The sequence below is a fragment of the Hydractinia symbiolongicarpus genome, chromosome 7, assembly GCF_029227915.1.
Source record: "Hydractinia symbiolongicarpus strain clone_291-10 chromosome 7, HSymV2.1, whole genome shotgun sequence".
Lineage (NCBI taxonomy): Eukaryota > Metazoa > Cnidaria > Hydrozoa > Anthoathecata > Hydractiniidae > Hydractinia > Hydractinia symbiolongicarpus.
This window is the reverse complement of record NC_079881.1, coordinates 10,078,407-10,101,932: the sequence shown is the minus strand read 5'-3', so window position 1 is coordinate 10,101,932 and position 23,526 is coordinate 10,078,407. Positions and strand designations below refer to the sequence as shown.

At 48.1% G+C, this 23,526-nt stretch overlaps 93 non-coding genes across 93 annotated transcripts; 24 read left to right on the top strand and 69 right to left on the bottom strand.

Annotated features, from left to right (window-relative positions):
* The first annotated feature begins 118 nt into the window (after positions 1-118).
* Trnav-cac (transfer RNA valine (anticodon CAC)) lies at positions 119-191 on the top strand. The gene has a single exon. It is a non-coding gene; the product is annotated as a tRNA-Val (tRNA).
* Positions 192-255: 64 nt separating this feature from the next.
* On the bottom strand, positions 256-328 carry Trnam-cau (transfer RNA methionine (anticodon CAU)). Its single transcript has one exon. It is a non-coding gene; the product is annotated as a tRNA-Met (tRNA).
* Positions 329-459: 131 nt separating this feature from the next.
* Positions 460-531, bottom strand: Trnaq-cug (transfer RNA glutamine (anticodon CUG)). The gene has a single exon. It is a non-coding gene; the product is annotated as a tRNA-Gln (tRNA).
* Positions 532-571: 40 nt separating this feature from the next.
* Trnav-uac (transfer RNA valine (anticodon UAC)) lies at positions 572-644 on the bottom strand. Its single transcript has one exon. It is a non-coding gene; the product is annotated as a tRNA-Val (tRNA).
* A 228-nt stretch (positions 645-872) lies between these two features.
* Trnam-cau (transfer RNA methionine (anticodon CAU)) lies at positions 873-945 on the bottom strand. Its single transcript has one exon. It is a non-coding gene; the product is annotated as a tRNA-Met (tRNA).
* Positions 946-1,076: 131 nt separating this feature from the next.
* Trnaq-cug (transfer RNA glutamine (anticodon CUG)) lies at positions 1,077-1,148 on the bottom strand. Its single transcript has one exon. It is a non-coding gene; the product is annotated as a tRNA-Gln (tRNA).
* Positions 1,149-1,188: 40 nt separating this feature from the next.
* On the bottom strand, positions 1,189-1,261 carry Trnav-aac (transfer RNA valine (anticodon AAC)). Its single transcript has one exon. It is a non-coding gene; the product is annotated as a tRNA-Val (tRNA).
* A 228-nt stretch (positions 1,262-1,489) lies between these two features.
* Trnam-cau (transfer RNA methionine (anticodon CAU)) lies at positions 1,490-1,562 on the bottom strand. The gene has a single exon. It is a non-coding gene; the product is annotated as a tRNA-Met (tRNA).
* Positions 1,563-1,693: 131 nt separating this feature from the next.
* Trnaq-cug (transfer RNA glutamine (anticodon CUG)) lies at positions 1,694-1,765 on the bottom strand. The gene has a single exon. It is a non-coding gene; the product is annotated as a tRNA-Gln (tRNA).
* A 40-nt stretch (positions 1,766-1,805) lies between these two features.
* Trnav-aac (transfer RNA valine (anticodon AAC)) lies at positions 1,806-1,878 on the bottom strand. The gene has a single exon. It is a non-coding gene; the product is annotated as a tRNA-Val (tRNA).
* A 91-nt stretch (positions 1,879-1,969) lies between these two features.
* On the top strand, positions 1,970-2,042 carry Trnav-cac (transfer RNA valine (anticodon CAC)). The gene has a single exon. It is a non-coding gene; the product is annotated as a tRNA-Val (tRNA).
* A 268-nt stretch (positions 2,043-2,310) lies between these two features.
* On the bottom strand, positions 2,311-2,382 carry Trnaq-cug (transfer RNA glutamine (anticodon CUG)). The gene has a single exon. It is a non-coding gene; the product is annotated as a tRNA-Gln (tRNA).
* Positions 2,383-2,586: 204 nt separating this feature from the next.
* Trnav-cac (transfer RNA valine (anticodon CAC)) lies at positions 2,587-2,659 on the top strand. Its single transcript has one exon. It is a non-coding gene; the product is annotated as a tRNA-Val (tRNA).
* Positions 2,660-2,723: 64 nt separating this feature from the next.
* Positions 2,724-2,796, bottom strand: Trnam-cau (transfer RNA methionine (anticodon CAU)). Its single transcript has one exon. It is a non-coding gene; the product is annotated as a tRNA-Met (tRNA).
* Positions 2,797-2,927: 131 nt separating this feature from the next.
* Positions 2,928-2,999, bottom strand: Trnaq-cug (transfer RNA glutamine (anticodon CUG)). The gene has a single exon. It is a non-coding gene; the product is annotated as a tRNA-Gln (tRNA).
* A 204-nt stretch (positions 3,000-3,203) lies between these two features.
* Positions 3,204-3,276, top strand: Trnav-cac (transfer RNA valine (anticodon CAC)). The gene has a single exon. It is a non-coding gene; the product is annotated as a tRNA-Val (tRNA).
* A 64-nt stretch (positions 3,277-3,340) lies between these two features.
* On the bottom strand, positions 3,341-3,413 carry Trnam-cau (transfer RNA methionine (anticodon CAU)). Its single transcript has one exon. It is a non-coding gene; the product is annotated as a tRNA-Met (tRNA).
* Positions 3,414-3,544: 131 nt separating this feature from the next.
* On the bottom strand, positions 3,545-3,616 carry Trnaq-cug (transfer RNA glutamine (anticodon CUG)). The gene has a single exon. It is a non-coding gene; the product is annotated as a tRNA-Gln (tRNA).
* Positions 3,617-3,957: 341 nt separating this feature from the next.
* Positions 3,958-4,030, bottom strand: Trnam-cau (transfer RNA methionine (anticodon CAU)). The gene has a single exon. It is a non-coding gene; the product is annotated as a tRNA-Met (tRNA).
* A 131-nt stretch (positions 4,031-4,161) lies between these two features.
* Positions 4,162-4,233, bottom strand: Trnaq-cug (transfer RNA glutamine (anticodon CUG)). Its single transcript has one exon. It is a non-coding gene; the product is annotated as a tRNA-Gln (tRNA).
* A 40-nt stretch (positions 4,234-4,273) lies between these two features.
* Positions 4,274-4,346, bottom strand: Trnav-aac (transfer RNA valine (anticodon AAC)). The gene has a single exon. It is a non-coding gene; the product is annotated as a tRNA-Val (tRNA).
* A 91-nt stretch (positions 4,347-4,437) lies between these two features.
* On the top strand, positions 4,438-4,510 carry Trnav-cac (transfer RNA valine (anticodon CAC)). Its single transcript has one exon. It is a non-coding gene; the product is annotated as a tRNA-Val (tRNA).
* Positions 4,511-5,053: 543 nt separating this feature from the next.
* On the top strand, positions 5,054-5,126 carry Trnav-cac (transfer RNA valine (anticodon CAC)). Its single transcript has one exon. It is a non-coding gene; the product is annotated as a tRNA-Val (tRNA).
* Positions 5,127-5,394: 268 nt separating this feature from the next.
* On the bottom strand, positions 5,395-5,466 carry Trnaq-cug (transfer RNA glutamine (anticodon CUG)). The gene has a single exon. It is a non-coding gene; the product is annotated as a tRNA-Gln (tRNA).
* Positions 5,467-5,670: 204 nt separating this feature from the next.
* Positions 5,671-5,743, top strand: Trnav-cac (transfer RNA valine (anticodon CAC)). The gene has a single exon. It is a non-coding gene; the product is annotated as a tRNA-Val (tRNA).
* A 64-nt stretch (positions 5,744-5,807) lies between these two features.
* On the bottom strand, positions 5,808-5,880 carry Trnam-cau (transfer RNA methionine (anticodon CAU)). The gene has a single exon. It is a non-coding gene; the product is annotated as a tRNA-Met (tRNA).
* A 131-nt stretch (positions 5,881-6,011) lies between these two features.
* Positions 6,012-6,083, bottom strand: Trnaq-cug (transfer RNA glutamine (anticodon CUG)). The gene has a single exon. It is a non-coding gene; the product is annotated as a tRNA-Gln (tRNA).
* A 341-nt stretch (positions 6,084-6,424) lies between these two features.
* Positions 6,425-6,497, bottom strand: Trnam-cau (transfer RNA methionine (anticodon CAU)). The gene has a single exon. It is a non-coding gene; the product is annotated as a tRNA-Met (tRNA).
* Positions 6,498-6,628: 131 nt separating this feature from the next.
* Trnaq-cug (transfer RNA glutamine (anticodon CUG)) lies at positions 6,629-6,700 on the bottom strand. The gene has a single exon. It is a non-coding gene; the product is annotated as a tRNA-Gln (tRNA).
* A 40-nt stretch (positions 6,701-6,740) lies between these two features.
* Positions 6,741-6,813, bottom strand: Trnav-aac (transfer RNA valine (anticodon AAC)). Its single transcript has one exon. It is a non-coding gene; the product is annotated as a tRNA-Val (tRNA).
* A 91-nt stretch (positions 6,814-6,904) lies between these two features.
* Trnav-cac (transfer RNA valine (anticodon CAC)) lies at positions 6,905-6,977 on the top strand. The gene has a single exon. It is a non-coding gene; the product is annotated as a tRNA-Val (tRNA).
* A 268-nt stretch (positions 6,978-7,245) lies between these two features.
* On the bottom strand, positions 7,246-7,317 carry Trnaq-cug (transfer RNA glutamine (anticodon CUG)). Its single transcript has one exon. It is a non-coding gene; the product is annotated as a tRNA-Gln (tRNA).
* Positions 7,318-7,357: 40 nt separating this feature from the next.
* Trnav-aac (transfer RNA valine (anticodon AAC)) lies at positions 7,358-7,430 on the bottom strand. The gene has a single exon. It is a non-coding gene; the product is annotated as a tRNA-Val (tRNA).
* Positions 7,431-7,521: 91 nt separating this feature from the next.
* Positions 7,522-7,594, top strand: Trnav-cac (transfer RNA valine (anticodon CAC)). The gene has a single exon. It is a non-coding gene; the product is annotated as a tRNA-Val (tRNA).
* A 268-nt stretch (positions 7,595-7,862) lies between these two features.
* Positions 7,863-7,934, bottom strand: Trnaq-cug (transfer RNA glutamine (anticodon CUG)). Its single transcript has one exon. It is a non-coding gene; the product is annotated as a tRNA-Gln (tRNA).
* Positions 7,935-8,138: 204 nt separating this feature from the next.
* On the top strand, positions 8,139-8,211 carry Trnav-cac (transfer RNA valine (anticodon CAC)). The gene has a single exon. It is a non-coding gene; the product is annotated as a tRNA-Val (tRNA).
* A 64-nt stretch (positions 8,212-8,275) lies between these two features.
* On the bottom strand, positions 8,276-8,348 carry Trnam-cau (transfer RNA methionine (anticodon CAU)). Its single transcript has one exon. It is a non-coding gene; the product is annotated as a tRNA-Met (tRNA).
* A 131-nt stretch (positions 8,349-8,479) lies between these two features.
* On the bottom strand, positions 8,480-8,551 carry Trnaq-cug (transfer RNA glutamine (anticodon CUG)). The gene has a single exon. It is a non-coding gene; the product is annotated as a tRNA-Gln (tRNA).
* A 204-nt stretch (positions 8,552-8,755) lies between these two features.
* On the top strand, positions 8,756-8,828 carry Trnav-cac (transfer RNA valine (anticodon CAC)). Its single transcript has one exon. It is a non-coding gene; the product is annotated as a tRNA-Val (tRNA).
* A 64-nt stretch (positions 8,829-8,892) lies between these two features.
* Trnam-cau (transfer RNA methionine (anticodon CAU)) lies at positions 8,893-8,965 on the bottom strand. Its single transcript has one exon. It is a non-coding gene; the product is annotated as a tRNA-Met (tRNA).
* A 131-nt stretch (positions 8,966-9,096) lies between these two features.
* On the bottom strand, positions 9,097-9,168 carry Trnaq-cug (transfer RNA glutamine (anticodon CUG)). Its single transcript has one exon. It is a non-coding gene; the product is annotated as a tRNA-Gln (tRNA).
* A 341-nt stretch (positions 9,169-9,509) lies between these two features.
* On the bottom strand, positions 9,510-9,582 carry Trnam-cau (transfer RNA methionine (anticodon CAU)). Its single transcript has one exon. It is a non-coding gene; the product is annotated as a tRNA-Met (tRNA).
* A 131-nt stretch (positions 9,583-9,713) lies between these two features.
* On the bottom strand, positions 9,714-9,785 carry Trnaq-cug (transfer RNA glutamine (anticodon CUG)). Its single transcript has one exon. It is a non-coding gene; the product is annotated as a tRNA-Gln (tRNA).
* A 40-nt stretch (positions 9,786-9,825) lies between these two features.
* Trnav-aac (transfer RNA valine (anticodon AAC)) lies at positions 9,826-9,898 on the bottom strand. Its single transcript has one exon. It is a non-coding gene; the product is annotated as a tRNA-Val (tRNA).
* A 91-nt stretch (positions 9,899-9,989) lies between these two features.
* Trnav-cac (transfer RNA valine (anticodon CAC)) lies at positions 9,990-10,062 on the top strand. Its single transcript has one exon. It is a non-coding gene; the product is annotated as a tRNA-Val (tRNA).
* A 543-nt stretch (positions 10,063-10,605) lies between these two features.
* On the top strand, positions 10,606-10,678 carry Trnav-cac (transfer RNA valine (anticodon CAC)). The gene has a single exon. It is a non-coding gene; the product is annotated as a tRNA-Val (tRNA).
* A 268-nt stretch (positions 10,679-10,946) lies between these two features.
* Trnaq-cug (transfer RNA glutamine (anticodon CUG)) lies at positions 10,947-11,018 on the bottom strand. The gene has a single exon. It is a non-coding gene; the product is annotated as a tRNA-Gln (tRNA).
* A 204-nt stretch (positions 11,019-11,222) lies between these two features.
* Positions 11,223-11,295, top strand: Trnav-cac (transfer RNA valine (anticodon CAC)). The gene has a single exon. It is a non-coding gene; the product is annotated as a tRNA-Val (tRNA).
* Positions 11,296-11,359: 64 nt separating this feature from the next.
* Trnam-cau (transfer RNA methionine (anticodon CAU)) lies at positions 11,360-11,432 on the bottom strand. Its single transcript has one exon. It is a non-coding gene; the product is annotated as a tRNA-Met (tRNA).
* Positions 11,433-11,563: 131 nt separating this feature from the next.
* Positions 11,564-11,635, bottom strand: Trnaq-cug (transfer RNA glutamine (anticodon CUG)). The gene has a single exon. It is a non-coding gene; the product is annotated as a tRNA-Gln (tRNA).
* Positions 11,636-11,976: 341 nt separating this feature from the next.
* Positions 11,977-12,049, bottom strand: Trnam-cau (transfer RNA methionine (anticodon CAU)). The gene has a single exon. It is a non-coding gene; the product is annotated as a tRNA-Met (tRNA).
* A 131-nt stretch (positions 12,050-12,180) lies between these two features.
* Positions 12,181-12,252, bottom strand: Trnaq-cug (transfer RNA glutamine (anticodon CUG)). Its single transcript has one exon. It is a non-coding gene; the product is annotated as a tRNA-Gln (tRNA).
* A 40-nt stretch (positions 12,253-12,292) lies between these two features.
* Positions 12,293-12,365, bottom strand: Trnav-aac (transfer RNA valine (anticodon AAC)). The gene has a single exon. It is a non-coding gene; the product is annotated as a tRNA-Val (tRNA).
* Positions 12,366-12,456: 91 nt separating this feature from the next.
* Trnav-cac (transfer RNA valine (anticodon CAC)) lies at positions 12,457-12,529 on the top strand. The gene has a single exon. It is a non-coding gene; the product is annotated as a tRNA-Val (tRNA).
* A 543-nt stretch (positions 12,530-13,072) lies between these two features.
* Positions 13,073-13,145, top strand: Trnav-cac (transfer RNA valine (anticodon CAC)). Its single transcript has one exon. It is a non-coding gene; the product is annotated as a tRNA-Val (tRNA).
* A 268-nt stretch (positions 13,146-13,413) lies between these two features.
* Positions 13,414-13,485, bottom strand: Trnaq-cug (transfer RNA glutamine (anticodon CUG)). The gene has a single exon. It is a non-coding gene; the product is annotated as a tRNA-Gln (tRNA).
* Positions 13,486-13,826: 341 nt separating this feature from the next.
* Positions 13,827-13,899, bottom strand: Trnam-cau (transfer RNA methionine (anticodon CAU)). Its single transcript has one exon. It is a non-coding gene; the product is annotated as a tRNA-Met (tRNA).
* A 131-nt stretch (positions 13,900-14,030) lies between these two features.
* Trnaq-cug (transfer RNA glutamine (anticodon CUG)) lies at positions 14,031-14,102 on the bottom strand. Its single transcript has one exon. It is a non-coding gene; the product is annotated as a tRNA-Gln (tRNA).
* A 341-nt stretch (positions 14,103-14,443) lies between these two features.
* On the bottom strand, positions 14,444-14,516 carry Trnam-cau (transfer RNA methionine (anticodon CAU)). The gene has a single exon. It is a non-coding gene; the product is annotated as a tRNA-Met (tRNA).
* A 243-nt stretch (positions 14,517-14,759) lies between these two features.
* Positions 14,760-14,832, bottom strand: Trnav-uac (transfer RNA valine (anticodon UAC)). The gene has a single exon. It is a non-coding gene; the product is annotated as a tRNA-Val (tRNA).
* A 228-nt stretch (positions 14,833-15,060) lies between these two features.
* Positions 15,061-15,133, bottom strand: Trnam-cau (transfer RNA methionine (anticodon CAU)). The gene has a single exon. It is a non-coding gene; the product is annotated as a tRNA-Met (tRNA).
* Positions 15,134-15,376: 243 nt separating this feature from the next.
* On the bottom strand, positions 15,377-15,449 carry Trnav-uac (transfer RNA valine (anticodon UAC)). Its single transcript has one exon. It is a non-coding gene; the product is annotated as a tRNA-Val (tRNA).
* A 91-nt stretch (positions 15,450-15,540) lies between these two features.
* On the top strand, positions 15,541-15,613 carry Trnav-cac (transfer RNA valine (anticodon CAC)). The gene has a single exon. It is a non-coding gene; the product is annotated as a tRNA-Val (tRNA).
* A 64-nt stretch (positions 15,614-15,677) lies between these two features.
* Trnam-cau (transfer RNA methionine (anticodon CAU)) lies at positions 15,678-15,750 on the bottom strand. The gene has a single exon. It is a non-coding gene; the product is annotated as a tRNA-Met (tRNA).
* A 243-nt stretch (positions 15,751-15,993) lies between these two features.
* Positions 15,994-16,066, bottom strand: Trnav-aac (transfer RNA valine (anticodon AAC)). Its single transcript has one exon. It is a non-coding gene; the product is annotated as a tRNA-Val (tRNA).
* A 91-nt stretch (positions 16,067-16,157) lies between these two features.
* Trnav-cac (transfer RNA valine (anticodon CAC)) lies at positions 16,158-16,230 on the top strand. The gene has a single exon. It is a non-coding gene; the product is annotated as a tRNA-Val (tRNA).
* A 64-nt stretch (positions 16,231-16,294) lies between these two features.
* Positions 16,295-16,367, bottom strand: Trnam-cau (transfer RNA methionine (anticodon CAU)). The gene has a single exon. It is a non-coding gene; the product is annotated as a tRNA-Met (tRNA).
* Positions 16,368-16,610: 243 nt separating this feature from the next.
* Positions 16,611-16,683, bottom strand: Trnav-uac (transfer RNA valine (anticodon UAC)). Its single transcript has one exon. It is a non-coding gene; the product is annotated as a tRNA-Val (tRNA).
* Positions 16,684-16,911: 228 nt separating this feature from the next.
* Positions 16,912-16,984, bottom strand: Trnam-cau (transfer RNA methionine (anticodon CAU)). The gene has a single exon. It is a non-coding gene; the product is annotated as a tRNA-Met (tRNA).
* A 131-nt stretch (positions 16,985-17,115) lies between these two features.
* Positions 17,116-17,187, bottom strand: Trnaq-uug (transfer RNA glutamine (anticodon UUG)). Its single transcript has one exon. It is a non-coding gene; the product is annotated as a tRNA-Gln (tRNA).
* Positions 17,188-17,227: 40 nt separating this feature from the next.
* Trnad-auc (transfer RNA aspartic acid (anticodon AUC)) lies at positions 17,228-17,300 on the bottom strand. Its single transcript has one exon. It is a non-coding gene; the product is annotated as a tRNA-Asp (tRNA).
* Positions 17,301-17,844: 544 nt separating this feature from the next.
* Positions 17,845-17,917, bottom strand: Trnav-aac (transfer RNA valine (anticodon AAC)). Its single transcript has one exon. It is a non-coding gene; the product is annotated as a tRNA-Val (tRNA).
* Positions 17,918-18,008: 91 nt separating this feature from the next.
* On the top strand, positions 18,009-18,081 carry Trnav-cac (transfer RNA valine (anticodon CAC)). The gene has a single exon. It is a non-coding gene; the product is annotated as a tRNA-Val (tRNA).
* A 65-nt stretch (positions 18,082-18,146) lies between these two features.
* On the bottom strand, positions 18,147-18,219 carry Trnam-cau (transfer RNA methionine (anticodon CAU)). The gene has a single exon. It is a non-coding gene; the product is annotated as a tRNA-Met (tRNA).
* Positions 18,220-18,462: 243 nt separating this feature from the next.
* Positions 18,463-18,535, bottom strand: Trnav-aac (transfer RNA valine (anticodon AAC)). Its single transcript has one exon. It is a non-coding gene; the product is annotated as a tRNA-Val (tRNA).
* Positions 18,536-19,141: 606 nt separating this feature from the next.
* On the bottom strand, positions 19,142-19,213 carry Trnaq-cug (transfer RNA glutamine (anticodon CUG)). The gene has a single exon. It is a non-coding gene; the product is annotated as a tRNA-Gln (tRNA).
* A 658-nt stretch (positions 19,214-19,871) lies between these two features.
* Trnav-aac (transfer RNA valine (anticodon AAC)) lies at positions 19,872-19,944 on the bottom strand. The gene has a single exon. It is a non-coding gene; the product is annotated as a tRNA-Val (tRNA).
* A 228-nt stretch (positions 19,945-20,172) lies between these two features.
* Positions 20,173-20,245, bottom strand: Trnam-cau (transfer RNA methionine (anticodon CAU)). Its single transcript has one exon. It is a non-coding gene; the product is annotated as a tRNA-Met (tRNA).
* Positions 20,246-20,488: 243 nt separating this feature from the next.
* Positions 20,489-20,561, bottom strand: Trnav-aac (transfer RNA valine (anticodon AAC)). Its single transcript has one exon. It is a non-coding gene; the product is annotated as a tRNA-Val (tRNA).
* Positions 20,562-20,652: 91 nt separating this feature from the next.
* Positions 20,653-20,725, top strand: Trnav-cac (transfer RNA valine (anticodon CAC)). The gene has a single exon. It is a non-coding gene; the product is annotated as a tRNA-Val (tRNA).
* A 64-nt stretch (positions 20,726-20,789) lies between these two features.
* Positions 20,790-20,862, bottom strand: Trnam-cau (transfer RNA methionine (anticodon CAU)). The gene has a single exon. It is a non-coding gene; the product is annotated as a tRNA-Met (tRNA).
* A 131-nt stretch (positions 20,863-20,993) lies between these two features.
* Positions 20,994-21,065, bottom strand: Trnaq-cug (transfer RNA glutamine (anticodon CUG)). Its single transcript has one exon. It is a non-coding gene; the product is annotated as a tRNA-Gln (tRNA).
* A 40-nt stretch (positions 21,066-21,105) lies between these two features.
* On the bottom strand, positions 21,106-21,178 carry Trnav-aac (transfer RNA valine (anticodon AAC)). The gene has a single exon. It is a non-coding gene; the product is annotated as a tRNA-Val (tRNA).
* A 91-nt stretch (positions 21,179-21,269) lies between these two features.
* Positions 21,270-21,342, top strand: Trnav-cac (transfer RNA valine (anticodon CAC)). The gene has a single exon. It is a non-coding gene; the product is annotated as a tRNA-Val (tRNA).
* A 64-nt stretch (positions 21,343-21,406) lies between these two features.
* Trnam-cau (transfer RNA methionine (anticodon CAU)) lies at positions 21,407-21,479 on the bottom strand. Its single transcript has one exon. It is a non-coding gene; the product is annotated as a tRNA-Met (tRNA).
* A 321-nt stretch (positions 21,480-21,800) lies between these two features.
* On the bottom strand, positions 21,801-21,873 carry Trnav-aac (transfer RNA valine (anticodon AAC)). Its single transcript has one exon. It is a non-coding gene; the product is annotated as a tRNA-Val (tRNA).
* Positions 21,874-21,964: 91 nt separating this feature from the next.
* Trnav-cac (transfer RNA valine (anticodon CAC)) lies at positions 21,965-22,037 on the top strand. The gene has a single exon. It is a non-coding gene; the product is annotated as a tRNA-Val (tRNA).
* A 268-nt stretch (positions 22,038-22,305) lies between these two features.
* On the bottom strand, positions 22,306-22,377 carry Trnaq-cug (transfer RNA glutamine (anticodon CUG)). The gene has a single exon. It is a non-coding gene; the product is annotated as a tRNA-Gln (tRNA).
* A 40-nt stretch (positions 22,378-22,417) lies between these two features.
* Trnav-uac (transfer RNA valine (anticodon UAC)) lies at positions 22,418-22,490 on the bottom strand. Its single transcript has one exon. It is a non-coding gene; the product is annotated as a tRNA-Val (tRNA).
* A 91-nt stretch (positions 22,491-22,581) lies between these two features.
* Trnav-cac (transfer RNA valine (anticodon CAC)) lies at positions 22,582-22,654 on the top strand. Its single transcript has one exon. It is a non-coding gene; the product is annotated as a tRNA-Val (tRNA).
* A 64-nt stretch (positions 22,655-22,718) lies between these two features.
* Trnal-caa (transfer RNA leucine (anticodon CAA)) lies at positions 22,719-22,791 on the bottom strand. Its single transcript has one exon. It is a non-coding gene; the product is annotated as a tRNA-Leu (tRNA).
* Positions 22,792-23,112: 321 nt separating this feature from the next.
* Trnav-aac (transfer RNA valine (anticodon AAC)) lies at positions 23,113-23,185 on the bottom strand. Its single transcript has one exon. It is a non-coding gene; the product is annotated as a tRNA-Val (tRNA).
* Positions 23,186-23,276: 91 nt separating this feature from the next.
* Trnav-cac (transfer RNA valine (anticodon CAC)) lies at positions 23,277-23,349 on the top strand. Its single transcript has one exon. It is a non-coding gene; the product is annotated as a tRNA-Val (tRNA).
* The last annotated feature ends 177 nt before the right edge of the window (positions 23,350-23,526 follow it).

Sequence of the window (23,526 nt, the reverse complement as noted above, 5' to 3'; positions counted from 1 at the left end):
ACGTGATAACCACTACACTACGGATTCTGGCAACTAACAAAGGACATGTTTTTGCTTTTTTCTCTAGCTATTTTAGCCTTGTATTGCTTTCCTTCGTCATAGGTTCCAAAATTCATTGGATTCCGTAGTGTAGCGGTTATCACGTGCGCTTCACACGTGCAAGGTCCCCGGTTCGAGCCCGGGCGGAATCATTGTTGAGTTGCTAGTTTTGTAATAGGCGTCAAACATTTGATTCACTGCGGCTTTTAAAAGCCTTGCCCTGTGTGAGGATCGAACTCACGACCTTCAGATTATGAGACTGACGCGCTGCCTACTGCGCTAACAAGGCACTGTGCCCTAATCCGATGCATTTCAGAAGAACGTTGTCATTACAATGTCTTCTTGCAAATGACTAAAATATTTGAAGTGCCGTTGCTTCCAAACGCCCAATAGGTGCTTCCGAGGCACAACTAACGGCACAGGTTCCACCGAGACTTGAACTCGGATCGCAGGATTCAGAGTCCTGAGTGCTAACCATTACACCATGGAACCTACAGAGGCTCTTCCGAGGTTCGCTTCGCGGAAACATCAATGATTCCGCCCGGGCTCGAACCAGGGACCTTGCGCGTGTAAAGCGCACGTGATAACCACTACACTACGTAATCTGGCAACTAACAAGCGACATGTTTTTGCTTTTTTCTCTAGCTACTTTAGCCTTGTATTTCTTTCCTTCGTCATAGGTTCAAATATTCATTGGATTCCGTAGTGTAGCGGTTATCACGTGCGCTTCACACGCGCAAGGTCCCCGGTTCGAGCCCGGGCGGAATAATTGTTGAGTTGCTAGTTTTGTAATAGGCGCCAAACAATTAATTCACTGCGGCTTTTAAAGGCCTTGCCCTGTGTGAGGATCGAACTCACGACCTTCAGATTATGAGACTGACGCGCTGCCTACTGCGCTAACAAGGCACTGTGCCCTAATCCGATGCATTTCAAAAGAACGTTGTTATTACAATGTCTTCTTGCAAATGACTAAAATATTTCAAGTGCCGTTGCTTCCATACGCCCAATAGGTGCTTCCGAGGCACAACTAACGGCACAGGTTCCACCGAGACTTGAACTCGGATCGCAGGATTCAGAGTCCTGAGTGCTAACCATTACACCATGGAACCTACAGAGGCTCTTCCGAGGTTCGCTTCGCGGAAACATTAATGATTCCGCCCGGGCTCGAACCGGGGACCTTGCGCGTGTTAAGAGCACGTGATAACCACTACACTACGGAATCTGGCAACTAACAAGCGACATGTTTTTGCTTTTTTCTTTAGCTATTTTAGCCTTGTATTGCTTTCCTTCGTCATAGGTTCCAAAATTCATTGGATTCCGTAGTATAGCGGTTATCACGTGCGCTTCACACGTGCAAGGTCCCCGGTTCGAGCCCAGGCGGAATCATTGTTGAGTTGCTAGTTTTGTAATAGGCGTCAAACATTTGATTCACTGCGGCTTTTAAAAGCCTTGCCCTGTGTGAGGATCGAACTCACGACCTTCAGATTATGAGACTGACGCGCTGCCTACTGCGCTAACAAGGCACTGTGCCCTAATCCGATGCATTTCAGAAGAACGTTGTTATTACAATGTCTTCTTGCAAATGACTAAAATATTTGAAGTGCCGTTGCTTCCAAACGCCCAATAGGTGCTTCCGAGGCACAACTAACGGCACAGGTTCCACCGAGACTTGAACTCGGATCGCAGGATTCAGAGTCCTGAGTGCTAACCATTACACCATGGAACCTACAGAGGCTGTTCCGAGGTTCGCTTCGCGGAAATATCAATGATTCCGCCCGGGCTCGAACCGGGGACCTTGCGCGTGTTAAGCGCACGTGCTAACCACTACACTACGGAATCTGGCAACTAACAAGCGACATGTTTTTGGTTTTTTCTCTAGCTATTTTAGCCTTGTATTGCTTTTCTTCGTCATAGGTTCCAAAATTCATTGGATTCCGTAGTGTAGCGATTATCACGTGCGCTTCACACGCGCAAGGTCCCCGGTTCGAGCCCGGGCGGAATCATTGTTGAGTTGCTAGTTTTGTAATAGGCGTTAAACATTTGATTCACTGCGGCTTTTAAAAGCCTTGCCCTATGTGAGGATCGAACTCACGACCTTCAGATTATGAGACTGACGCGCTGCCTACTGCGCTAACAAGGCACTGTGCCCTAATCCGATGCATTTGAGAAGAACGTTGTTATTACAATGTCTTCTTGCAAATGACTAAAATATTTCAGGTGCCGTTGCTTCCAAACGCCCAATAGGTGCTTTCGAGGCACAACTAACGGCACAGGTTCCACCGAGACTTGAACTCGGATCGCAGGATTCAGAGTCCTGAGTGCTAACCATTACACCATGGAACCTACAGAGGCTCTTCCGAGGTTCGCTTCGCGGAAACATCAATGATTCCGCCCGGGCTCGAACCGGGGACCTTGCGCGTGTTAAGCGCACGTGGTAACCAATACACTACGGAATCTGGCAACTAACAAGCGACATGTTTTTGCTTTTTTCTCTAGCTATTTTAGCCTTGTATTGCTTTCCTTCGTCATAGGTTCAAATATTCATTGGATTCCGTAGTGTAGCGGTTATCACGTGCGCTTCACACGCGCAAGGTCCCCGGTTCGAGCCCAGGCGGAATCATTGTTGAGTTGCTAGTTTTGTAATAGGCGCCAAACAATTGATTCACTGCGGCTTTTAAAAGCCTTGCCCTGTGTGAGGATCGAACTCACGACCTTCAGATTATGAGACTGACGCGCTGCCTACTGCGCTAACAAGGCACTGTGCCCTAATCCGATGCATTTCAAAAGAACGTTGTTATTACAATGTCTTCTTGCAAATGACTAAAATATTTGACGTGCCGTTGCTTCCAAACGCCCAATAGGTGCTTCCGAGGCACAACTAACGGCACAGGTTCCACCGAGACTTGAACTCGGATCGCAGGATTCAGAGTCCTGAGTGCTAACCATTACACCATGGAACCTACAGAGGCTCTTCCGAGGTTCGCTTCGCGGAAACATTAATGATTCCGCCCGGGCTCGAACCGGGGACCTTGGGCGTGTTAAGCGCACGTGATAATCACTACACTACGGAATCTGGCAACTAACAAGCGACATGTTTTTGCTTTTTTCTCTAGCTATTTTAGCTTTGTATTGCTTTCCTTCGTCATAGGTTCAAATATTCATTGGATTCCGTAGTGTAGCGGTTATCACGTGCGCTTCACACGTGCAAGGTCCCCGGTTCGAGCCCGGGCGGAATCATTGTTGAGTTGCTAGTTTTGTAATAGGCGTCAAACATTTGATTCACTGCGGCTTTTAAAAGCCTTGCCCTGTGTGAGGATCGAACTCACGACCTTCAGATTATGAGACTGACGCGCTGCCTACTGCGCTAACAAGGCACTGTGCCCTAATCCGATGCATTTCAGAAGAACGTTGTTATTACAATGTCTTCTTGCAAATGACTAAAATATTTGAAGTGCCGTTGCTTCCAAACGCCCAATAGGTGCTTCCGAGGCACAACTAACGGCACAGGTTCCACCGAGACTTGAACTCGGATCGCAGGATTCAGAGTCCTGAGTGCTAACCATTACACCATGGAACCTACAGAGGCTCTTCCGAGGTTCGCTTCGCGGAAACATCAATGATTCCGCCCGGGCTCGAACCAGGGACCTTGCGCGTGTAAAGGGCACGTGATAACCACTACACTACGTAATCTGGCAACTAACAAGCGACATGTTTTTGCTTTTTTCTCTAGCTACTTTAGCCTTGTATTTCTTTCCTTCGTCATAGGTTCAAATATTCATTGGATTCCGTAGTGTAGCGGTTATCACGTGCGCTTCACACGCGCAAGGTCCCCGGTTCGAGCCCGGGCGGAATAATTGTTGAGTTGCTAGTTTTGTAATAGGCGCCAAACAATTAATTCACTGCGGCTTTTAAAGGCCTTGCCCTGTGTGAGGATCGAACTCACGACCTTCAGATTATGAGACTGACGCGCTGCCTACTGCGCTAACAAGGCACTGTGCCCTAATCCGATGCATTTCAAAAGAACGTTGTTATTACAATGTCTTCTTGCAAATGACTAAAATATTTGAAGTGCCGTTGCTTCCAAACGCCCAATAGGTGCTTCCGAGGCACAACTAACGGCACAGGTTCCACCGAGACTTGAACTCGGATCGCAGGATTCAGAGTCCTGAGTGCTAACCATTACACCATGGAACCTACAGAGGCTCTTCCGAGGTTCGCTTCGCGGAAATATCAATGATTCCGCCCGGGCTCGAACCGGGGACCTTGCGCGTGTTAAGCGCACGTGCTAACCACTACACTACGGAATCTGGCAACTAACAAGCGACATGTTTTTGGTTTTTTCTCTAGCTATTTTAGCCTTGTATTGCTTTTCTTCGTCATAGGTTCCAAAATTCATTGGATTCCGTAGTGTAGCGATTATCACGTGCGCTTCACACGCGCAAGGTCCCCGGTTCGAGCCCGGGCGGAATCATTGTTGAGTTGCTAGTTTTGTAATAGGCGTTAAACATTTGATTCACTGCGGCTTTTAAAAGCCTTGCCCTATGTGAGGATCGAACTCACGACCTTCAGATTATGAGACTGACGCGCTGCCTACTGCGCTAACAAGGCACTGTGCCCTAATCCGATGCATTTGAGAAGAACGTTGTTATTACAATGTCTTCTTGCAAATGACTAAAATATTTCAAGTGCCGTTGCTTCCAAACGCCCAATAGGTGCTTTCGAGGCACAACTAACGGCACAGGTTCCACCGAGACTTGAACTCGGATCGCAGCATTCAGGGTCCTGATTGCTAACCATTACACCATGGAACCTACAGAGGTTCTTCCGAGGTTCGCTTCGCGGAAACATCAATGATTCCGCCCGGGCTCGAACCGGGGACCTTGTGCGTGTAAGCGCACGTGATAACAACTACACTACGGAATCTGGCATCTAACAAGCGACATGTTTTTGCTTTTTTCTCTTGCTGTTTTAGCCTTGTATTGCTTTCCTTCGTCATCGGTTCCAAAATTCATTGGATTTCGTAGTGTAGCGGTTATCACGTGCGCTTCACACGCGCAAGGTCCCCGGTTCGAGCCCGGGCGGAATCATTGTTGAGTTGCTAGTTTCGTAATAGGCGTCAAACATTTGATTCACTGCGGCTTTTAAAAGCCTTGCCCTGTGTGAGGATCGAACTCACGACCTTCAGATTATGAGACTGACGCACTGCCTACTGCGCTAACAAGGCACTGCGCCCTAATCCGATGCATTTTAGAAGAACGTTGTTATTACAATGTCTTCTTGCAAATGACTAAAATATTTGACGTGCCGTTGCTTCCAAACGCCCAATAGGTGCTTCCGAGGCACAACTAACGGCACAGGTTCCACCGAGACTTGAACTCGGATCGCAGGATTCAGAGTCCTGAGTGCTAACCATTACACCATGGAACCTACAGAGGCTCTTCCGAGGTTCGCTTCGCGGAAACATTAATGATTCCGCCCGGGCTCGAACCGGGGACCTTGGGCGTGTTAAGCGCACGTGATAATCACTACACTACGGAATCTGGCAACTAACAAGCGACATGTTTTTGCTTTTTTCTCTAGCTATTTTAGCTTTGTATTGCTTTCCTTCGTCATAGGTTCAAATATTCATTGGATTCCGTAGTGTAGCGGTTATCACGTGCGCTTCACACGTGCAAGGTCCCCGGTTCGAGCCCGGGCGGAATCATTGTTGAGTTGCTAGTTTTGTAATAGGCGTCAAACATTTGATTCACTGCGGCTTTTAAAAGCCTTGCCCTGTGTGAGGATCGAACTCACGACCTTCAGATTATGAGACTGACGCGCTGCCTACTGCGCTAACAAGGCACTGTGCCCTAATCCGATGCATTTCAGAAGAACGTTGTTATTACAATGTCTTCTTGCAAATGACTAAAATATTTGAAGTGCCGTTGCTTCCAAACGCCCAATAGGTGCTTCCGAGGCACAACTAACGGCACAGGTTCCACCGAGACTTGAACTCGGATCGCAGGATTCAGAGTCCTGAGTGCTAACCATTACACCATGGAACCTACAGAGGCTCTTCCGAGGTTCGCTTCGCGGAAACATCAATGATTCCGCCCGGGCTCGAACCAGGGACCTTGCGCGTGTAAAGGGCACGTGATAACCACTACACTACGTAATCTGGCAACTAACAAGCGACATGTTTTTGCTTTTTTCTCTAGCTACTTTAGCCTTGTATTTCTTTCCTTCGTCATAGGTTCAAATATTCATTGGATTCCGTAGTGTAGCGGTTATCACGTGCGCTTCACACGCGCAAGGTCCCCGGTTCGAGCCCGGGCGGAATAATTGTTGAGTTGCTAGTTTTGTAATAGGCGCCAAACAATTAATTCACTGCGGCTTTTAAAGGCCTTGCCCTGTGTGAGGATCGAACTCACGACCTTCAGATTATGAGACTGACGCGCTGCCTACTGCGCTAACAAGGCACTGTGCCCTAATCCGATGCATGTCAAAAGAACGTTGTTATTACAATGTCTTCTTGCAAATGACTAAAATATTTGAAGTGCCGTTGCTTCCAAACGCCCAATAGGTGCTTCCGAGGCACAACTAACGGCACAGGTTCCACCGAGACTTGAACTCGGATCGCAGGATTCAGAGTCCTGAGTGCTAACCATTACACCATGGAACCTACAGAGGCTCTTCCGAGGTTCGCTTCGCGGAAATATCAATGATTCCGCCCGGGCTCGAACCGGGGACCTTGCGCGTGTTAAGCGCACGTGCTAACCACTACACTACGGAATCTGGCAACTAACAAGCGACATGTTTTTGGTTTTTTCTCTAGCTATTTTAGCCTTGTATTGCTTTTCTTCGTCATAGGTTCCAAAATTCATTGGATTCCGTAGTGTAGCGATTATCACGTGCGCTTCACACGCGCAAGGTCCCCGGTTCGAGCCCGGGCGGAATCATTGTTGAGTTGCTAGTTTTGTAATAGGCGTTAAACATTTGATTCACTGCGGCTTTTAAAAGCCTTGCCCTATGTGAGGATCGAACTCACGACCTTCAGATTATGAGACTGACGCGCTGCCTACTGCGCTAACAAGGCACTGTGCCCTAATCCGATGCATTTCAGAAGAACGTTGTTATTACAATGTCTTCTTGCAAATGACTAAAATATTTGAAGTGCCGTTGCTTCCAAACGCCCAATAGGTGCTTCCGAGGCACAACTAACGGCACAGGTTCCACCGAGACTTGAACTCGGATCGCAGGATTCAGAGTCCTGAGTGCTAACCATTACACCATGGAACCTACAGAGGCTGTTCCGAGGTTCGCTTCGCGGAAATATCAATGATTCCGCCCGGGCTCGAACCGGGGACCTTGCGCGTGTTAAGCGCACGTGCTAACCACTACACTACGGAATCTGGCAACTAACAAGCGACATGTTTTTGGTTTTTTCTCTAGCTATTTTAGCCTTGTATTGCTTTTCTTCGTCATAGGTTCCAAAATTCATTGGATTCCGTAGTGTAGCGATTATCACGTGCGCTTCACACGCGCAAGGTCCCCGGTTCGAGCCCGGGCGGAATCATTGTTGAGTTGCTAGTTTTGTAATAGGCGTTAAACATTTGATTCACTGCGGCTTTTAAAAGCCTTGCCCTATGTGAGGATCGAACTCACGACCTTCAGATTATGAGACTGACGCGCTGCCTACTGCGCTAACAAGGCACTGTGCCCTAATCCGATGCATTTGAGAAGAACGTTGTTATTACAATGTCTTCTTGCAAATGACTAAAATATTTCAGGTGCCGTTGCTTCCAAACGCCCAATAGGTGCTTTCGAGGCACAACTAACGGCACAGGTTCCACCGAGACTTGAACTCGGATCGCAGGATTCAGAGTCCTGAGTGCTAACCATTACACCATGGAACCTACAGAGGCTCTTCCGAGGTTCGCTTCGCGGAAACATCAATGATTCCGCCCGGGCTCGAACCGGGGACCTTGCGCGTGTTAAGCGCACGTGGTAACCAATACACTACGGAATCTGGCAACTAACAAGCGACATGTTTTTGCTTTTTTCTCTAGCTATTTTAGCCTTGTATTGCTTTCCTTCGTCATAGGTTCAAATATTCATTGGATTCCGTAGTGTAGCGGTTATCACGTGCGCTTCACACGCGCAAGGTCCCCGGTTCGAGCCCAGGCGGAATCATTGTTGAGTTGCTAGTTTTGTAATAGGCGCCAAACAATTGATTCACTGCGGCTTTTAAAAGCCTTGCCCTGTGTGAGGATCGAACTCACGACCTTCAGATTATGAGACTGACGCGCTGCCTACTGCGCTAACAAGGCACTGTGCCCTAATCCGATGCATTTCAAAAGAACGTTGTTATTACAATGTCTTCTTGCAAATGACTAAAATATTTGACGTGCCGTTGCTTCCAAACGCCCAATAGGTGCTTCCGAGGCACAACTAACGGCACAGGTTCCACCGAGACTTGAACTCGGATCGCAGGATTCAGAGTCCTGAGTGCTAACCATTACACCATGGAACCTACAGAGGCTCTTCCGAGGTTCGCTTCGCGGAAACATTAATGATTCCGCCCGGGCTCGAACCGGGGACCTTGGGCGTGTTAAGCGCACGTGATAATCACTACACTACGGAATCTGGCAACTAACAAGCGACATGTTTTTGCTTTTTTCTCTAGCTATTTTAGCTTTGTATTGCTTTCCTTCGTCATAGGTTCAAATATTCATTGGATTCCGTAGTGTAGCGGTTATCACGTGCGCTTCACACGTGCAAGGTCCCCGGTTCGAGCCCGGGCGGAATCATTGTTGAGTTGCTAGTTTTGTAATAGGCGTCAAACATTTGATTCACTGCGGCTTTTAAAAGCCTTGCCCTGTGTGAGGATCGAACTCACGACCTTCAGATTATGAGACTGACGCGCTGCCTACTGCGCTAACAAGGCACTGTGCCCTAATCCGATGCATTTCAGAAGAACGTTGTTATTACAATGTCTTCTTGCAAATGACTAAAATATTTGAAGTGCCGTTGCTTCCAAACGCCCAATAGGTGCTTCCGAGGCACAACTAACGGCACAGGTTCCACCGAGACTTGAACTCGGATCGCAGGATTCAGAGTCCTGAGTGCTAACCATTACACCATGGAACCTACAGAGGCTCTTCCGAGGTTCGCTTCGCGGAAACATCAATGATTCCGCCCGGGCTCGAACCAGGGACCTTGCGCGTGTAAAGGGCACGTGATAACCACTACACTACGTAATCTGGCAACTAACAAGCGACATGTTTTTGCTTTTTTCTCTAGCTACTTTAGCCTTGTATTTCTTTCCTTCGTCATAGGTTCAAATATTCATTGGATTCCGTAGTGTAGCGGTTATCACGTGCGCTTCACACGCGCAAGGTCCCCGGTTCGAGCCCGGGCGGAATAATTGTTGAGTTGCTAGTTTTGTAATAGGCGCCAAACAATTAATTCACTGCGGCTTTTAAAGGCCTTGCCCTGTGTGAGGATCGAACTCACGACCTTCAGATTATGAGACTGACGCGCTGCCTACTGCGCTAACAAGGCACTGTGCCCTAATCCGATGCATTTCAAAAGAACGTTGTTATTACAATGTCTTCTTGCAAATGACTAAAATATTTGAAGTGCCGTTGCTTCCAAACGCCCAATAGGTGCTTCCGAGGCACAACTAACGGCACAGGTTCCACCGAGACTTGAACTCGGATCGCAGGATTCAGAGTCCTGAGTGCTAACCATTACACCATGGAACCTACAGAGGCTCTTCCGAGGTTCGCTTCGCGGAAATATCAATGATTCCGCCCGGGCTCGAACCGGGGACCTTGCGCGTGTTAAGCGCACGTGCTAACCACTACACTACGGAATCTGGCAACTAACAAGCGACATGTTTTTGGTTTTTTCTCTAGCTATTTTAGCCTTGTATTGCTTTTCTTCGTCATAGGTTCCAAAATTCATTGGATTCCGTAGTGTAGCGATTATCACGTGCGCTTCACACGCGCAAGGTCCCCGGTTCGAGCCCGGGCGGAATCATTGTTGAGTTGCTAGTTTTGTAATAGGCGTTAAACATTTGATTCACTGCGGCTTTTAAAAGCCTTGCCCTATGTGAGGATCGAACTCACGACCTTCAGATTATGAGACTGACGCGCTGCCTACTGCGCTAACAAGGCACTGTGCCCTAATCCGATGCATTTGAGAAGAACGTTGTTATTACAATGTCTTCTTGCAAATGACTAAAATATTTCAAGTGCCGTTGCTTCCAAACGCCCAATAGGTGCTTTCGAGGCACAACTAACGGCACAGGTTCCACCGAGACTTGAACTCGGATCGCAGCATTCAGGGTCCTGATTGCTAACCATTACACCATGGAACCTACAGAGGTTCTTCCGAGGTTCGCTTCGCGGAAACATCAATGATTCCGCCCGGGCTCGAACCGGGGACCTTGTGCGTGTAAGCGCACGTGATAACAACTACACTACGGAATCTGGCATCTAACAAGCGACATGTTTTTGCTTTTTTCTCTTGCTGTTTTAGCCTTGTATTGCTTTCCTTCGTCATCGGTTCCAAAATTCATTGGATTTCGTAGTGTAGCGGTTATCACGTGCGCTTCACACGCGCAAGGTCCCCGGTTCGAGCCCGGGCGGAATCATTGTTGAGTTGCTAGTTTCGTAATAGGCGTCAAACATTTGATTCACTGCGGCTTTTAAAAGCCTTGCCCTGTGTGAGGATCGAACTCACGACCTTCAGATTATGAGACTGACGCACTGCCTACTGCGCTAACAAGGCACTGCGCCCTAATCCGATGCATTTTAGAAGAACGTTGTTATTACAATGTCTTCTTGCAAATGACTAAAATATTTGACGTGCCGTTGCTTCCAAACGCCCAATAGGTGCTTCCGAGGCACAACTAACGGCACAGGTTCCACCGAGACTTGAACTCGGATCGCAGGATTCAGAGTCCTGAGTGCTAACCATTACACCATGGAACCTACAGAGGCTCTTCCGAGGTTCGCTTCGCGGAAACATTAATGATTCCGCCCGGGCTCGAACCGGGGACCTTGGGCGTGTTAAGCGCACGTGATAATCACTACACTACGGAATCTGGCAACTAACAAGCGACATGTTTTTGCTTTTTTCTCTAGCTATTTTAGCTTTGTATTGCTTTCCTTCGTCATAGGTTCAAATATTCATTGGATTCCGTAGTGTAGCGGTTATCACGTGCGCTTCACACGTGCAAGGTCCCCGGTTCGAGCCCGGGCGGAATCATTGTTGAGTTGCTAGTTTTGTAATAGGCGTCAAACATTTGATTCACTGCGGCTTTTAAAAGCCTTGCCCTGTGTGAGGATCGAACTCACGACCTTCAGATTATGAGACTGACGCGCTGCCTACTGCGCTAACAAGGCACTGTGCCCTAATCCGATGCATTTCAGAAGAACGTTGTTATTACAATGTCTTCTTGCAAATGACTAAAATATTTGAAGTGCCGTTGCTTCCAAACGCCCAATAGGTGCTTCCGAGGCACAACTAACGGCACAGGTTCCACCGAGACTTGAACTCGGATCGCAGGATTCAGAGTCCTGAGTGCTAACCATTACACCATGGAACCTACAGAGGCTCTTCCGAGGTTCGCTTCGCGGAAACATCAATGATTCCGCCCGGGCTCGAACCAGGGACCTTGCGCGTGTAAAGGGCACGTGATAACCACTACACTACGTAATCTGGCAACTAACAAGCGACATGTTTTTGCTTTTTTCTCTAGCTACTTTAGCCTTGTATTTCTTTCCTTCGTCATAGGTTCAAATATTCATTGGATTCCGTAGTGTAGCGGTTATCACGTGCGCTTCACACGCGCAAGGTCCCCGGTTCGAGCCCGGGCGGAATAATTGTTGAGTTGCTAGTTTTGTAATAGGCGCCAAACAATTAATTCACTGCGGCTTTTAAAGGCCTTGCCCTGTGTGAGGATCGAACTCACGACCTTCAGATTATGAGACTGACGCGCTGCCTACTGCGCTAACAAGGCACTGTGCCCTAATCCGATGCATGTCAAAAGAACGTTGTTATTACAATGTCTTCTTGCAAATGACTAAAATATTTGAAGTGCCGTTGCTTCCAAACGCCCAATAGGTGCTTCCGAGGCACAACTAACGGCACAGGTTCCACCGAGACTTGAACTCGGATCGCAGGATTCAGAGTCCTGAGTGCTAACCATTACACCATGGAACCTACAGAGGCTCTTCCGAGGTTCGCTTCGCGGAAATATCAATGATTCCGCCCGGGCTCGAACCGGGGACCTTGCGCGTGTTAAGCGCACGTGCTAACCACTACACTACGGAATCTGGCAACTAACAAGCGACATGTTTTTGGTTTTTTCTCTAGCTATTTTAGCCTTGTATTGCTTTTCTTCGTCATAGGTTCCAAAATTCATTGGATTCCGTAGTGTAGCGATTATCACGTGCGCTTCACACGCGCAAGGTCCCCGGTTCGAGCCCGGGCGGAATCATTGTTGAGTTGCTAGTTTTGTAATAGGCGTTAAACATTTGATTCACTGCGGCTTTTAAAAGCCTTGCCCTATGTGAGGATCGAACTCACGACCTTCAGATTATGAGACTGACGCGCTGCCTACTGCGCTAACAAGGCACTGTGCCCTAATCCGATGCATTTGAGAAGAACGTTGTTATTACAATGTCTTCTTGCAAATGACTAAAATATTTCAAGTGCCGTTGCTTCCAAACGCCCAATAGGTGCTTTCGAGGCACAACTAACGGCACAGGTTCCACCGAGACTTGAACTCGGATCGCAGCATTCAGGGTCCTGATTGCTAACCATTACACCATGGAACCTACAGAGGTTCTTCCGAGGTTCGCTTCGCGGAAACATCAATGATTCCGCCCGGGCTCGAACCGGGGACCTTGTGCGTGTAAGCGCACGTGATAACAACTACACTACGGAATCTGGCATCTAACAAGCGACATGTTTTTGCTTTTTTCTCTTGCTGTTTTAGCCTTGTATTGCTTTCCTTCGTCATCGGTTCCAAAATTCATTGGATTTCGTAGTGTAGCGGTTATCACGTGCGCTTCACACGCGCAAGGTCCCCGGTTCGAGCCCGGGCGGAATCATTGTTGAGTTGCTAGTTTCGTAATAGGCGTCAAACATTTGATTCACTGCGGCTTTTAAAAGCCTTGCCCTGTGTGAGGATCGAACTCACGACCTTCAGATTATGAGACTGACGCACTGCCTACTGCGCTAACAAGGCACTGCGCCCTAATCCGATGCATTTTAGAAGAACGTTGTTATTACAATGTCTTCTTGCAAACGACTAAAATATTTCAAATGCCGTTGCTTCCAAACGCCCAATAGGTGCTTCCGAGGCACAACTAACGGCACAGGTTCCACCGAGACTTGAACTCGGATCGCAGGATTCAGAGTCCTGAGTGCTAACCATTACACCATGGAACCTACAGAGGCTCTTCCGAGGTTCGCTTCGCGGAAACATCAATGATTCCGCCCGGGCTCGAACCGGGGACCTTGCGCGTGTTAAGCGCACGTGGTAACCAATACACTACGGAATCTGGCAACCAACAAGCGACATGTTTTTGCTTTTTTCTCTAGCTATTTTAGCCTTGTATTGCTTTCCTTCGTCATAGGTTCAAATATTCATTGGATTCCGTAGTGTAGCGGTTATCACGTGCGCTTCACACGCGCAAGCTCCCCGGTTCGAGCCCAGGCGGAATCATTGTTGAGTTGCTAGTTTTGTAATAGGCGCCAAACAATTGATTCACTGCGGCTTTTAAAAGCCTTGCCCTGTGTGAGGATCGAACTCACGACCTTCAGATTATGAGACTGACGCGCTGCCTACTGCGCTAACAAGGCACTGTGCCCTAATCCGATGCATTTCAAAAGAACGTTGTTATTACAATGTCTTCTTGCAAATGACTAAAATATTTGACGTGCCGTTGCTTCCAAACGCCCAATAGGTGCTTCCGAGGCACAACTAACGGCACAGGTTCCACCGAGACTTGAACTCGGATCGCAGGATTCAGAGTCCTGAGTGCTAACCATTACACCATGGAACCTACAGAGGCTCTTCCGAGGTTCGCTTCGCGGAAACATTAATGATTCCGCCCGGGCTCGAACCGGGGACCTTGGGCGTGTTAAGCGCACGTGATAATCACTACACTACGGAATCTGGCAACTAACAAGCGACATGTTTTTGCTTTTTTCTCTAGCTATTTTAGCTTTGTATTGCTTTCCTTTGTCATAGGTTCCAAAATTCATTGGATTCCGTAGTTTAGCGGTTATCACGTGCGCTTCACACGCGCAAGGTCCCCGGTTCGAGCCCGGGCGGAATCATTGTTGAGTTGCTAGTTTTGTAATAGGCGTCAAACATTTGATTCACTGCGGCTTTTAAAAGCCTTGCCCTGTGTGAGGATCGAACTCACGACCTTCAGATTATGAGACTGACGCGCTGCCTACTGCGCTAACAAGGCACTGCGCCCTAATCCGATGCATTTCAGAAGAACGTTGTTATTACAATGTCTTCTTGCAAATGACTAAAATATTTCAAGTGCCGTTGCTTCCAATCGCCCAATAGGTGCTTCAGAGGCACAACTAACGGCACAGGTTCCACCGAGACTTGAACTCGGATGGCAGGATTCAGAGTCCTGAGTGCTAACCATAACACCATGGAACCTACAGAGGCTTTTCTGAGGTTCGCTTCGCGGAAACATCAATGATTCCGCCCGGGCTCGAACCGGGGACCTTGCGCGTGTAAAGCGCACGTGATATCCACTACACTACGGAATCTGGCAACTAAAAAGCGACATGTTTTTGCTTTTTTCTCTAGCTATTTTAGCCTTGTATTGCTTTCCTTCGTCATAGGTTCCAAAATTCATTGGATTCCGTAGTGTAGCGGTTATCACGTGCGCTTCACACGCGCAAGGTCCCCGGTTCGAGCCCGGGCAGAATCATTGTTGAGTTGCTAGTTTTGTAATAGGCGTCAAACATTTGATTCACTACGGCTTTTAAAAGCCTTGCCCTGTGTGAGAATCGAACTCACGACCTTCAGATTATGAGACTGACGCGCTGCCTACTGCGCTAACAAGGCACTGTGCCCTAATCCGATGCATTTCAGAAGAACGTTGTTATTACAATGTATTCTTGCAAATGACTAAAATATTTGAAGTGTTGTTGCTTCCAAACGCCCAATAGGTGCTTCCGAGGCACAACTAACGGCACAGGTTCCACCGAGGCTTGAACTCGGATCGCAGGATTCAGAGTCCTGAGTGCCAACGATTACACCATGGAACCTACAGAGGCTCTTCCGAGGTTCGCTTCGTGGAAACATCAATGATTCCGCCCGGGCTCGAACCGGGGACCTTGCGCGTGTAAAGCGCACGTGATAACCACTACACTACGGAATCTGGCAAGTAACAAGCGACATGTTTTTGCTTTTTTCTCTAGCTATTTTAGCCTTGTATTGCTTTCCTTCGTCATAGGTTCCAAAATTCATTGGATTCCGTAGTGTAGCGGTTATCACGTGCGCTTCACACGCGCAAGGTCCCCGGTTCAAGCCCGGGCGGAATCATTGTTGAGTTTCTAGTTTTGTAATAGGCGTCAAACATTTGATTCACTGCGGCTTTTAAAAGGCTTGCCCTGTGTGAGGATCGAACTCACGACCTTCAGATTATGAGACTGACGCGCTGCCTACTGCGCTAACAAGGCACTGTGCCCTAATCCGATGCATTTCAGAAGAACGTTGTTATTACAATATCTTCTTGCAAATGACTAAAATATTTCAAGTGCCGTTGCTTCCAAACGCCCAATAGGTGCTTCCGAGGCACAACTAACGGCACAGGTTCCACCGAGACTTGAATTCGGATCGGAGGATTCAGAGTCCTGAGTGCTAACCATTACACCATGGAACCTACAGAGGCTCTTCCGAGGTTCGCTTCGCGGAAACATCAATGATTCCGCCCGGGCTCGAACCGGGGACCTTGCGCGTGTTAAGCGCACGTGATAACCACTACACTACGGAATCTGGCAACTAACAAGCGACCTGTTTTTGCTTTTTTCTCTAGCTGTTTTAGCCTTGTATTTTTTTCCTTCGTCATCGGTTCCAAAATTCATTGGATTCCGTAGTGTAGCGGTTATCACGTGCGCTTCACACGCGCAAGGTCCCCGGTTCGAGCCCGGGCGGAATCATTGTTGAGTTGCTAGTTTTGTAATAGGCGTCAAACATTTGATTCACTACGGCTTTTAAAAGCCTTGCCCTGTGTGAGAATCGAACTCACGACCTTCAGATTATGAGACTGACGCGCTGCCTACTGCGCTAACAAGGCACTGTGCCCTAATCCGATGCATTTCAGAAGAACGTTGTTATTACAATGTCTTCTTGCAAATGACTAAAATATTTGAAGTGCCGTTGCTTCCAAACGCCCAATAGGTGCTTCCGAGGCACAACTAACGGCACAGGTTCCATCGAGACTTGAACTCGGATCGCAGGATTCAGAGTCCTGAGTGCCAACCATTACACCATGGAACCTACAGAGGCTCTTCCGAGGTTCGCTTCGTGGAAACATCAATGATTCCGCCCGGGCTCGAACCGGGGACCTTGCGCGTGTAAAGCGCACGTGATAACCACTACACTACGGAATCTGGCAACTAACAAGCGACATGTTTTTGCTTTTTTCTCTAGCTATTTTAGCCTTGTATTGCTTTCCTTCGTCATAGGTTCCAAAATTCATTGAATTCCGTAGTGTAGCAGTTATCACGTGCGCTTCACACGCGCAAGGTCCCCGGTTCGAGCCCGGGCGGAATCATTGTTGAGTTGCTAGTTTTGTAATAGGCGTCAAACATTTGATTCACTGCGGCTTTTAAAAGCCTTGCCCTGTGTGAGGATCGAACTCACGACCTTCAGATTATGAGACTGACGCGCTGCCTACTGCGCTAACAAGGCACTGTGCCCTAATCCGATGCATTTCAGAAGAACGTTGTTATTACAATGTCTTCTTCCAAATGATTAAAATATTTGACGTGCCGTTGCTTCCAAACGCCCAATAGGTGCTTCCGAGGCACAACTAACGTCACAGGTTCCACCGAGACTTGAACTCAGATCGCAGGATTCAAAGTCCTGAGTGCTAACCATTACACCATGGAACCTACAGAGGCTCTTCCGAGGTTCGCTTCGCGGAAACATCAATGATTCCGCCCGGGCTCGAACCGGGGACCTTGCGCGTGATAAGCGCACGTGATAACCACTACACTACGGAGTCTGGCAACTAACAAGCGACATTTTTTTGCTTTTTTCTCTAGCTATTTTAGCCTTGTATTGCTTTCCTTCGTCATAGGTTCCAAAATTCATTGGATTCCGTAGTGTAGCAGTTATCACGTGCGCTTCACACGCGCAAGGTCCCCGGTTCGAGCCCGGGCGGAATCATTGTTGAGTTGCTAGTTTTGTAATAGGCGTCAAACATTTGATTCACTGCGGCTTTTAAAAGCCTTGCCCTGTGTGATGATCGAACTCACGACCTTCAGATTATGAGACTGACGCAATGCCTACTGCGCTAACAAGGCACTGTGCCCTAATCCGATGCATTTTAGAAGAACGTTGTTATTACAATGTCTTCTTGCAAATGATTAAAATATTTGACGTGCCGTTGCTTCCAAACGCACAATAGGTGCTTCCGAGGCACAACTAACGGCACAGGTTCTACCGAGACTTGAACTCGGATCGCAGGATTCAGAGTCCTGAGTGCTAACCATTACACCATGGTACCTACAGAGGCTCTTCCGAGGTTCGCTTCGCGGAAACATCAATGATTCCGCCCGGGCTCGAACCGGGGACCTTGCGCGTGTTAAGCGCACGTGATAACCACTACACTACGGAATCTGGCAACTAACAAGCGACATGTTTTTGCTTTTTTCTCTAGCTATTTTAGCCTTGTATTGCTTTACCTCGTCATAGGTTCCAAAATTCATTGGATTCCGTAGTGTAGCGGTTATCACGTGCGCTTCACACGCGCAAGGTTCCCGGTTCGAGCCCGGGCGGAATCATTGTTGAGTTGCTAGATTTGTAATAGGCGTCAAACATTTGATTCACTGCCGGCTTTTAAAAGCCTTGCCCTGTGTGAGGATCGAACTCACGACCTTCAGATTATGAGACTGACGCGCTGCCTACTGCGCTAACAAGGCACTGTGCCCTAATCCGATGCATTTCAGAAGAACGTTGTTATTACAATGTCTTCTTGCAAATGACTAAAATATTTGAAGTGCCGTTGCTTCCAAACGCCCAATAGGTGCTTCCGAGGCACAACTAACGGCACAGGTTCCACCGAGACTTGAACTCGGATCGCAGGATTCAGAGTCTTGAGTGCTAACCATTACACCATGGAACCTACAGAGGCTCTTCCGAGGTTCTCTTCGCGGAAACATCAATGATTCCGCACGGGCTCGAACCGGGGACCTTGCGCGTGTTAAGCGCACGTGATAACCACTACACTACGGAATCTGGCAACTAACAAGCGACATTTTTTTGCTTTTTTCTCTACCATTTTTTCTACCATGGAACCTACAGAGGCTCTTCTGAGGTTCGCTTCGCGGAAACATCAATGATTCCGCCCGGGTTGGAACCGGGGACCTTGCCCGTGTTAAGCGCACGTGATAACCACTACACTACGGAATCTGGCAACTAACAAGCGACATGTTTTTGCTTTTTTCTCTAGCTATTTTAGCCTTGTATTGCTTTCCTTTGTCATAGGTTCCAAAATTCATTGGATTCCGTAGTGTAGCGGTTATCACGTGCGCTTCACGCGCGCAAGGTCGCCGGTTCGAGCCCGGGCGGAATCATTGTTGAGTTGCTAGTTTTGTAATAGGCGTCAAACATTTGATTCACTACGGCTTTTATAAGCCTTGCCCTGTGTGAGGATCGAACTCATGACTTTCAGATTATGAGACTGACGCGCTGCCTACTGCGCTAACAAGGCACTGTGCCCTAATCCGATGCATTTCAGAAGAACGTTGTTATTACAATGTCTTCTTGCAAATGACTAAAATATTTGAAGTGCCGTTGCTTCCAAACGCCCAATAGGTGCTTCCGAGGCACAACTAACGGCACAGGTTCCACCGAGACTTGAACTCGGATCGCAGGATTCAGAGTCCTGAGTGCTAACCATTACACCATGGAACCTACAGAGGCTCTTCTGAGGTTCGCTTCGCGGAAACATCAATGATTCCGCCCGGGCTGGAACCGGGGACCTTGCCCGTGTTAAGCGCACGTGATAACCACTACACTACGGAATCTGGCAACTAACAAGCGACATGTTTTTGCTTTTTTCTCTAGCTATTTTAGCCTTGTATTGCTTTCCTTTGTCATAGGTTCCAAAATTCATTGGATTCCGTAGTGTAGCGGTTATCACGTGCGCTTCACACGCGCACGTGATAACCGTTCGAGCCCGGGCGGAATCATTGTTGAGTTGCTAGTTTTGTAATAGGCGTCAAACATTTGATTCACTACGGCTTTTATAAGCCTTGCCCTGTGTGAGGATCGAACTCATGACTTTCAGATTATGAGACTGACGCGCTGCCTACTGCGCTAACAAGGCACTGTGCCCTAATCCGATGCATTTCAGAAGAACGTTGTTATTACAATGTCTTCTTGCAAATGACTAAAATATTTGAAGTGCCGTTGCTTCCAAACGCCCAATAGGTGCTTCCGAGGCACAACTAACGGCACAGGTTCCACCGAGACTTGAACTCGGATCGCAGGATTCAGAGTCCTGAGTGCTAACCATAACACCATGGAACCTACAGAGGCTCTTCCGAGGTTCGCTTCGCGGAAACATCAATGATTCCGCCCGGGCTGGAACCGGGGACCTTGCGCGTGTTAAGCGCACGTGATAACCACTACACTACGGAATCTGGCAACTAAAAATCGACATGTTTTTGCTTTTTTCTCTAGCTATCTTAGCCTTGTATTGGTTCCCTTCGTCATAGGTTCCAAAATTCATTGGATTCCGTAGTGTAGCGCTTATCACGTGCGCTTCACACGCGCAAGGTCCCCGGTTCGAGCCCGGGCAGAATCATTGTTGAGTTGCTAGTTTTGTAATAGGCGTCACACATTTGATTCACTACGGCTATTATAAGCCCTGCCCTGTGTGAGGATCGAACTCACGACCTTCAGATTATGAGACTGACGCGCTGCCTACTGCGCTAACAAGGCACTGTGCCCTAATCCGATGCATTTCAGAAGAACGTTGTTATTACAATGTCTTCTTGCAAATGATTAAAATATTTGACGTGCCGTTGCTTCCAAACGCACAATAGGTGCTTCCGAGGCACAACTAACGGCACAGGTTCTACCGAGACTTGAACTCGGATCGCAGGATTCAGTGTCCTGAGTGCTAACCATTACACCATGGTACCTACAGAGGCTCTTCCGAGGTTCGCTTCGCGGAAACATCAATGATTCCGCCCGGGCTCGAACCGGGGACCTTGCGCGTGTTAAGCGCACGTGATAACCACTACACTACGGAATCTGGCAACTAACAAGCGACATGTTTTTGCTTTTTTCTCTAGCTATTTTAGCCTTGTATTGCTTTCCTTCGTCATAGGTTCCAAAATTCATTGGATTCCGTAGTGTAGCGGTTATCACGTGCGCTTCACACGTGCAAGGTCCCCGGTTCGAGCCCGGGCGGAATCATTGTTGAGTTGCTAGTTTTGTAATAGGCGTCAAACATTTGATTCACTGCGGCTTTTAAAAGCCTTGCCCTGTGTGAGGATCGAACTCACGACCTTCAGATTATGAGACTGACGCGCTGCCTACTGCGCTAACAAGGCACTGTGCCCTAATCCGATGCATTTCAGAAGAACGTTGTTATTACAATGTCTTCTTGCAAATGACTAAAATATTTGAAGTGCCGTTGCTTCCAAACGCCCAATAGGTGCTTCCGAGGCACAACTAACGGCACAGGTTCCACCGAGACTTGAACTCGGATCGCAGGATTCAGAGTCCTGAGTGCTAACCATTACACCATGGAACCTACAGAGGCTCTTCCGACGTTCGCTTCGCGGAAACATCAATGATTCCGCCCGGGCTCGAACCGGGGACCTTGCGCGTGTTAAGCGCACGTGATAACCACTACACTACGGAATCTGGCAACTTACAAGCGACATGTTTTTGCTTTTTTCTCTAGCTATTTTAGCCTTGTATTGCTTTCCTTCGTCATAGGTTCCAAATTTCATTGGATTCCGTAGTGTAGCGGTTATCACGTGCGCTTCACACGTGCAAGGTCCCCGGTTCGAGCCCGGGCGGAATCATTGTTGAGTTGCTAGTTTTGTTATAGGCGTCAAACATTTGATTCACTGCGGCTTTTAAAAGCCTTGCCCTGTGTGAGGATCGAACTCACGACCTTCAGATTATGAGACTGACGCGCTGCCTACTGCGCTAACAAGGCACTGTGCCCTAATCCGATGCATTTCAGAAGAACGTTGTTATTACAATGTCTTCTTGCAAATGACTAAAATATTTCAAGTGCCGTTGCTTCCAAACGCCCAATAGGTGCTTACGAGGCACAACTAACGGCACAGGCTCCACCGAGACTTGAACTCGGATCGCAGGATTCAGAGTCCTGAGTGCTAACCATAACACCATGGAACCTACAGAGGCTCTTCCGAGGTTCGCTTCGCGGAAACATCAATGATTCCGCCCGGGCTGGAACCGGGGACCTTGCGCGTGTTAAGAGGCTCTTCCGAGGTTCGCTTCGCGGAAACATCAATGATTCCGCCCGGGATCGAACCGGGGACCTTGCGCGTGTTAAGCGCACGTGATAACCACTACACTACGGAATCTGGCAACTAACAAGCGACATGTTTTTGCTTTTTTCTCTAGCTATTTTAGCCTTGTATTTCTTTCCTTCGTCATAGGTTCCAAAATTCATTGGATTCCGTAGTGTAGCGGTTATCACGTGCGCTTCACATGCGCAAGGTCCCCGGTTCGAGCCCGGGCGGAATCATTGTTGAGTTGCTAGTTTTGTAATAGGCGTCAAACATTTGATTCACTGCGGCTTTTAAAAGCCTTGCCCTGTGTGAGGATCGAACTCACGACCTTTAGATTATGAGACTGACGCGCTGCCTACTGCGCTAACAAGGCACTGTGCCCTAATCCGATGCATTTCAGAAGAACGTTGTTATTACAATGTCTTCTTGCAAGTGACTAAAATATTTGAAGTGCCGTTGCTTCCAAACGCCCAATAGGTGCTTCCGAGGCACAACTAACGGCACAGGTTCCACCGAGACTTGAACTCGGATCGCAGGATTCAGAGTCCTAAGTGCTAACCATTACACCATGGAACCTACAGAGGCTCTTCCGAGGTTCGCTTCGCGGAAACATCAATGATGCCGCCCGGTCTCGAACCGGGGACCTTGCGCGTGTAAAGCGCACGTGATAACCACTACACTACGGAATCTGGCAACTAACAAGCGACATGTTTTTGCTTTTTTTTCTAGCTATTTTAGCCTTGTATTGCTTTCCTTCGTCATAGGTTCCAAAATTCATTGGATTCCGTAGTGTAGCGGTTATCACGTGCGCTTCACACGCGCAAGGTCCCCGGTTCGAGCCCGGGCGGAATCATTGTTGAATTGCTAGTTTTGTAATAGGCGTCAAACATTTGATTCACTGCGGCTTTTAAAAGCCTTGCCCTGTGTGAGGATCGAACTCACGACCTTCAGATTTTGAGACTGACGCGCTGCCTACTGCGCTAACAAGGCACTGTGCCCTAATCCGATGCATTTCAGAAGAACGTTGTTATTACAATGTCTTCTTGCAAATGACTAAAATATTTGAAGTGCCGTTGCTTCCAAACGCCCAATAGGTGCTTCCGAGGCACAACTAACGGCACAGGTTCCACCGAGACTTGAACTCGGATCGCAGGATTCAGAGTCCTGGGTGCTAACCATAACACCATGGAACCTACAGAGGCTCTTCCAAGGTTGGCTTCGCGGAAATATCAATGATTCCGCCCGGGCTGGAACCAGGGACCTTGCGCCTGTTAAGAGGCTCTTCCGAGGTTCGCTTCGCGGAAACATCAATGATTCCGCCCGGGATCGAACCGGGGACCTTGCGCGTGTTAAGCGCACGTGATAACCACTACACTACGGAATCTGGCAACTAACAAGCGACATGTTTTTGCTTTTTTCTCTAGCTATTTTAGCCTTGTATTTCTTTCCTTCGTCATAGGTTCCAAAATTCATTGGATTCCGTAGTGTAGCGGTTATCACGTGCGCTTCACATGCGCAAGGTCCCCGGTTCGAGCCCGGGCGGAATCATTGTTGAGTTGCTAGTTTTGTAATAGGCGTCAAACATTTGATTCACTGCGGCTTTTAAAAGCCTTGCCCTGTGTGAGGATCGAACTCACGACCTTTAGATTATGAGACTGACGCGCTGCCTACTGCGCTAACAAGGCACTGTGCCCTAATCCGATGCATTTCAGAAAAACGTTGTTA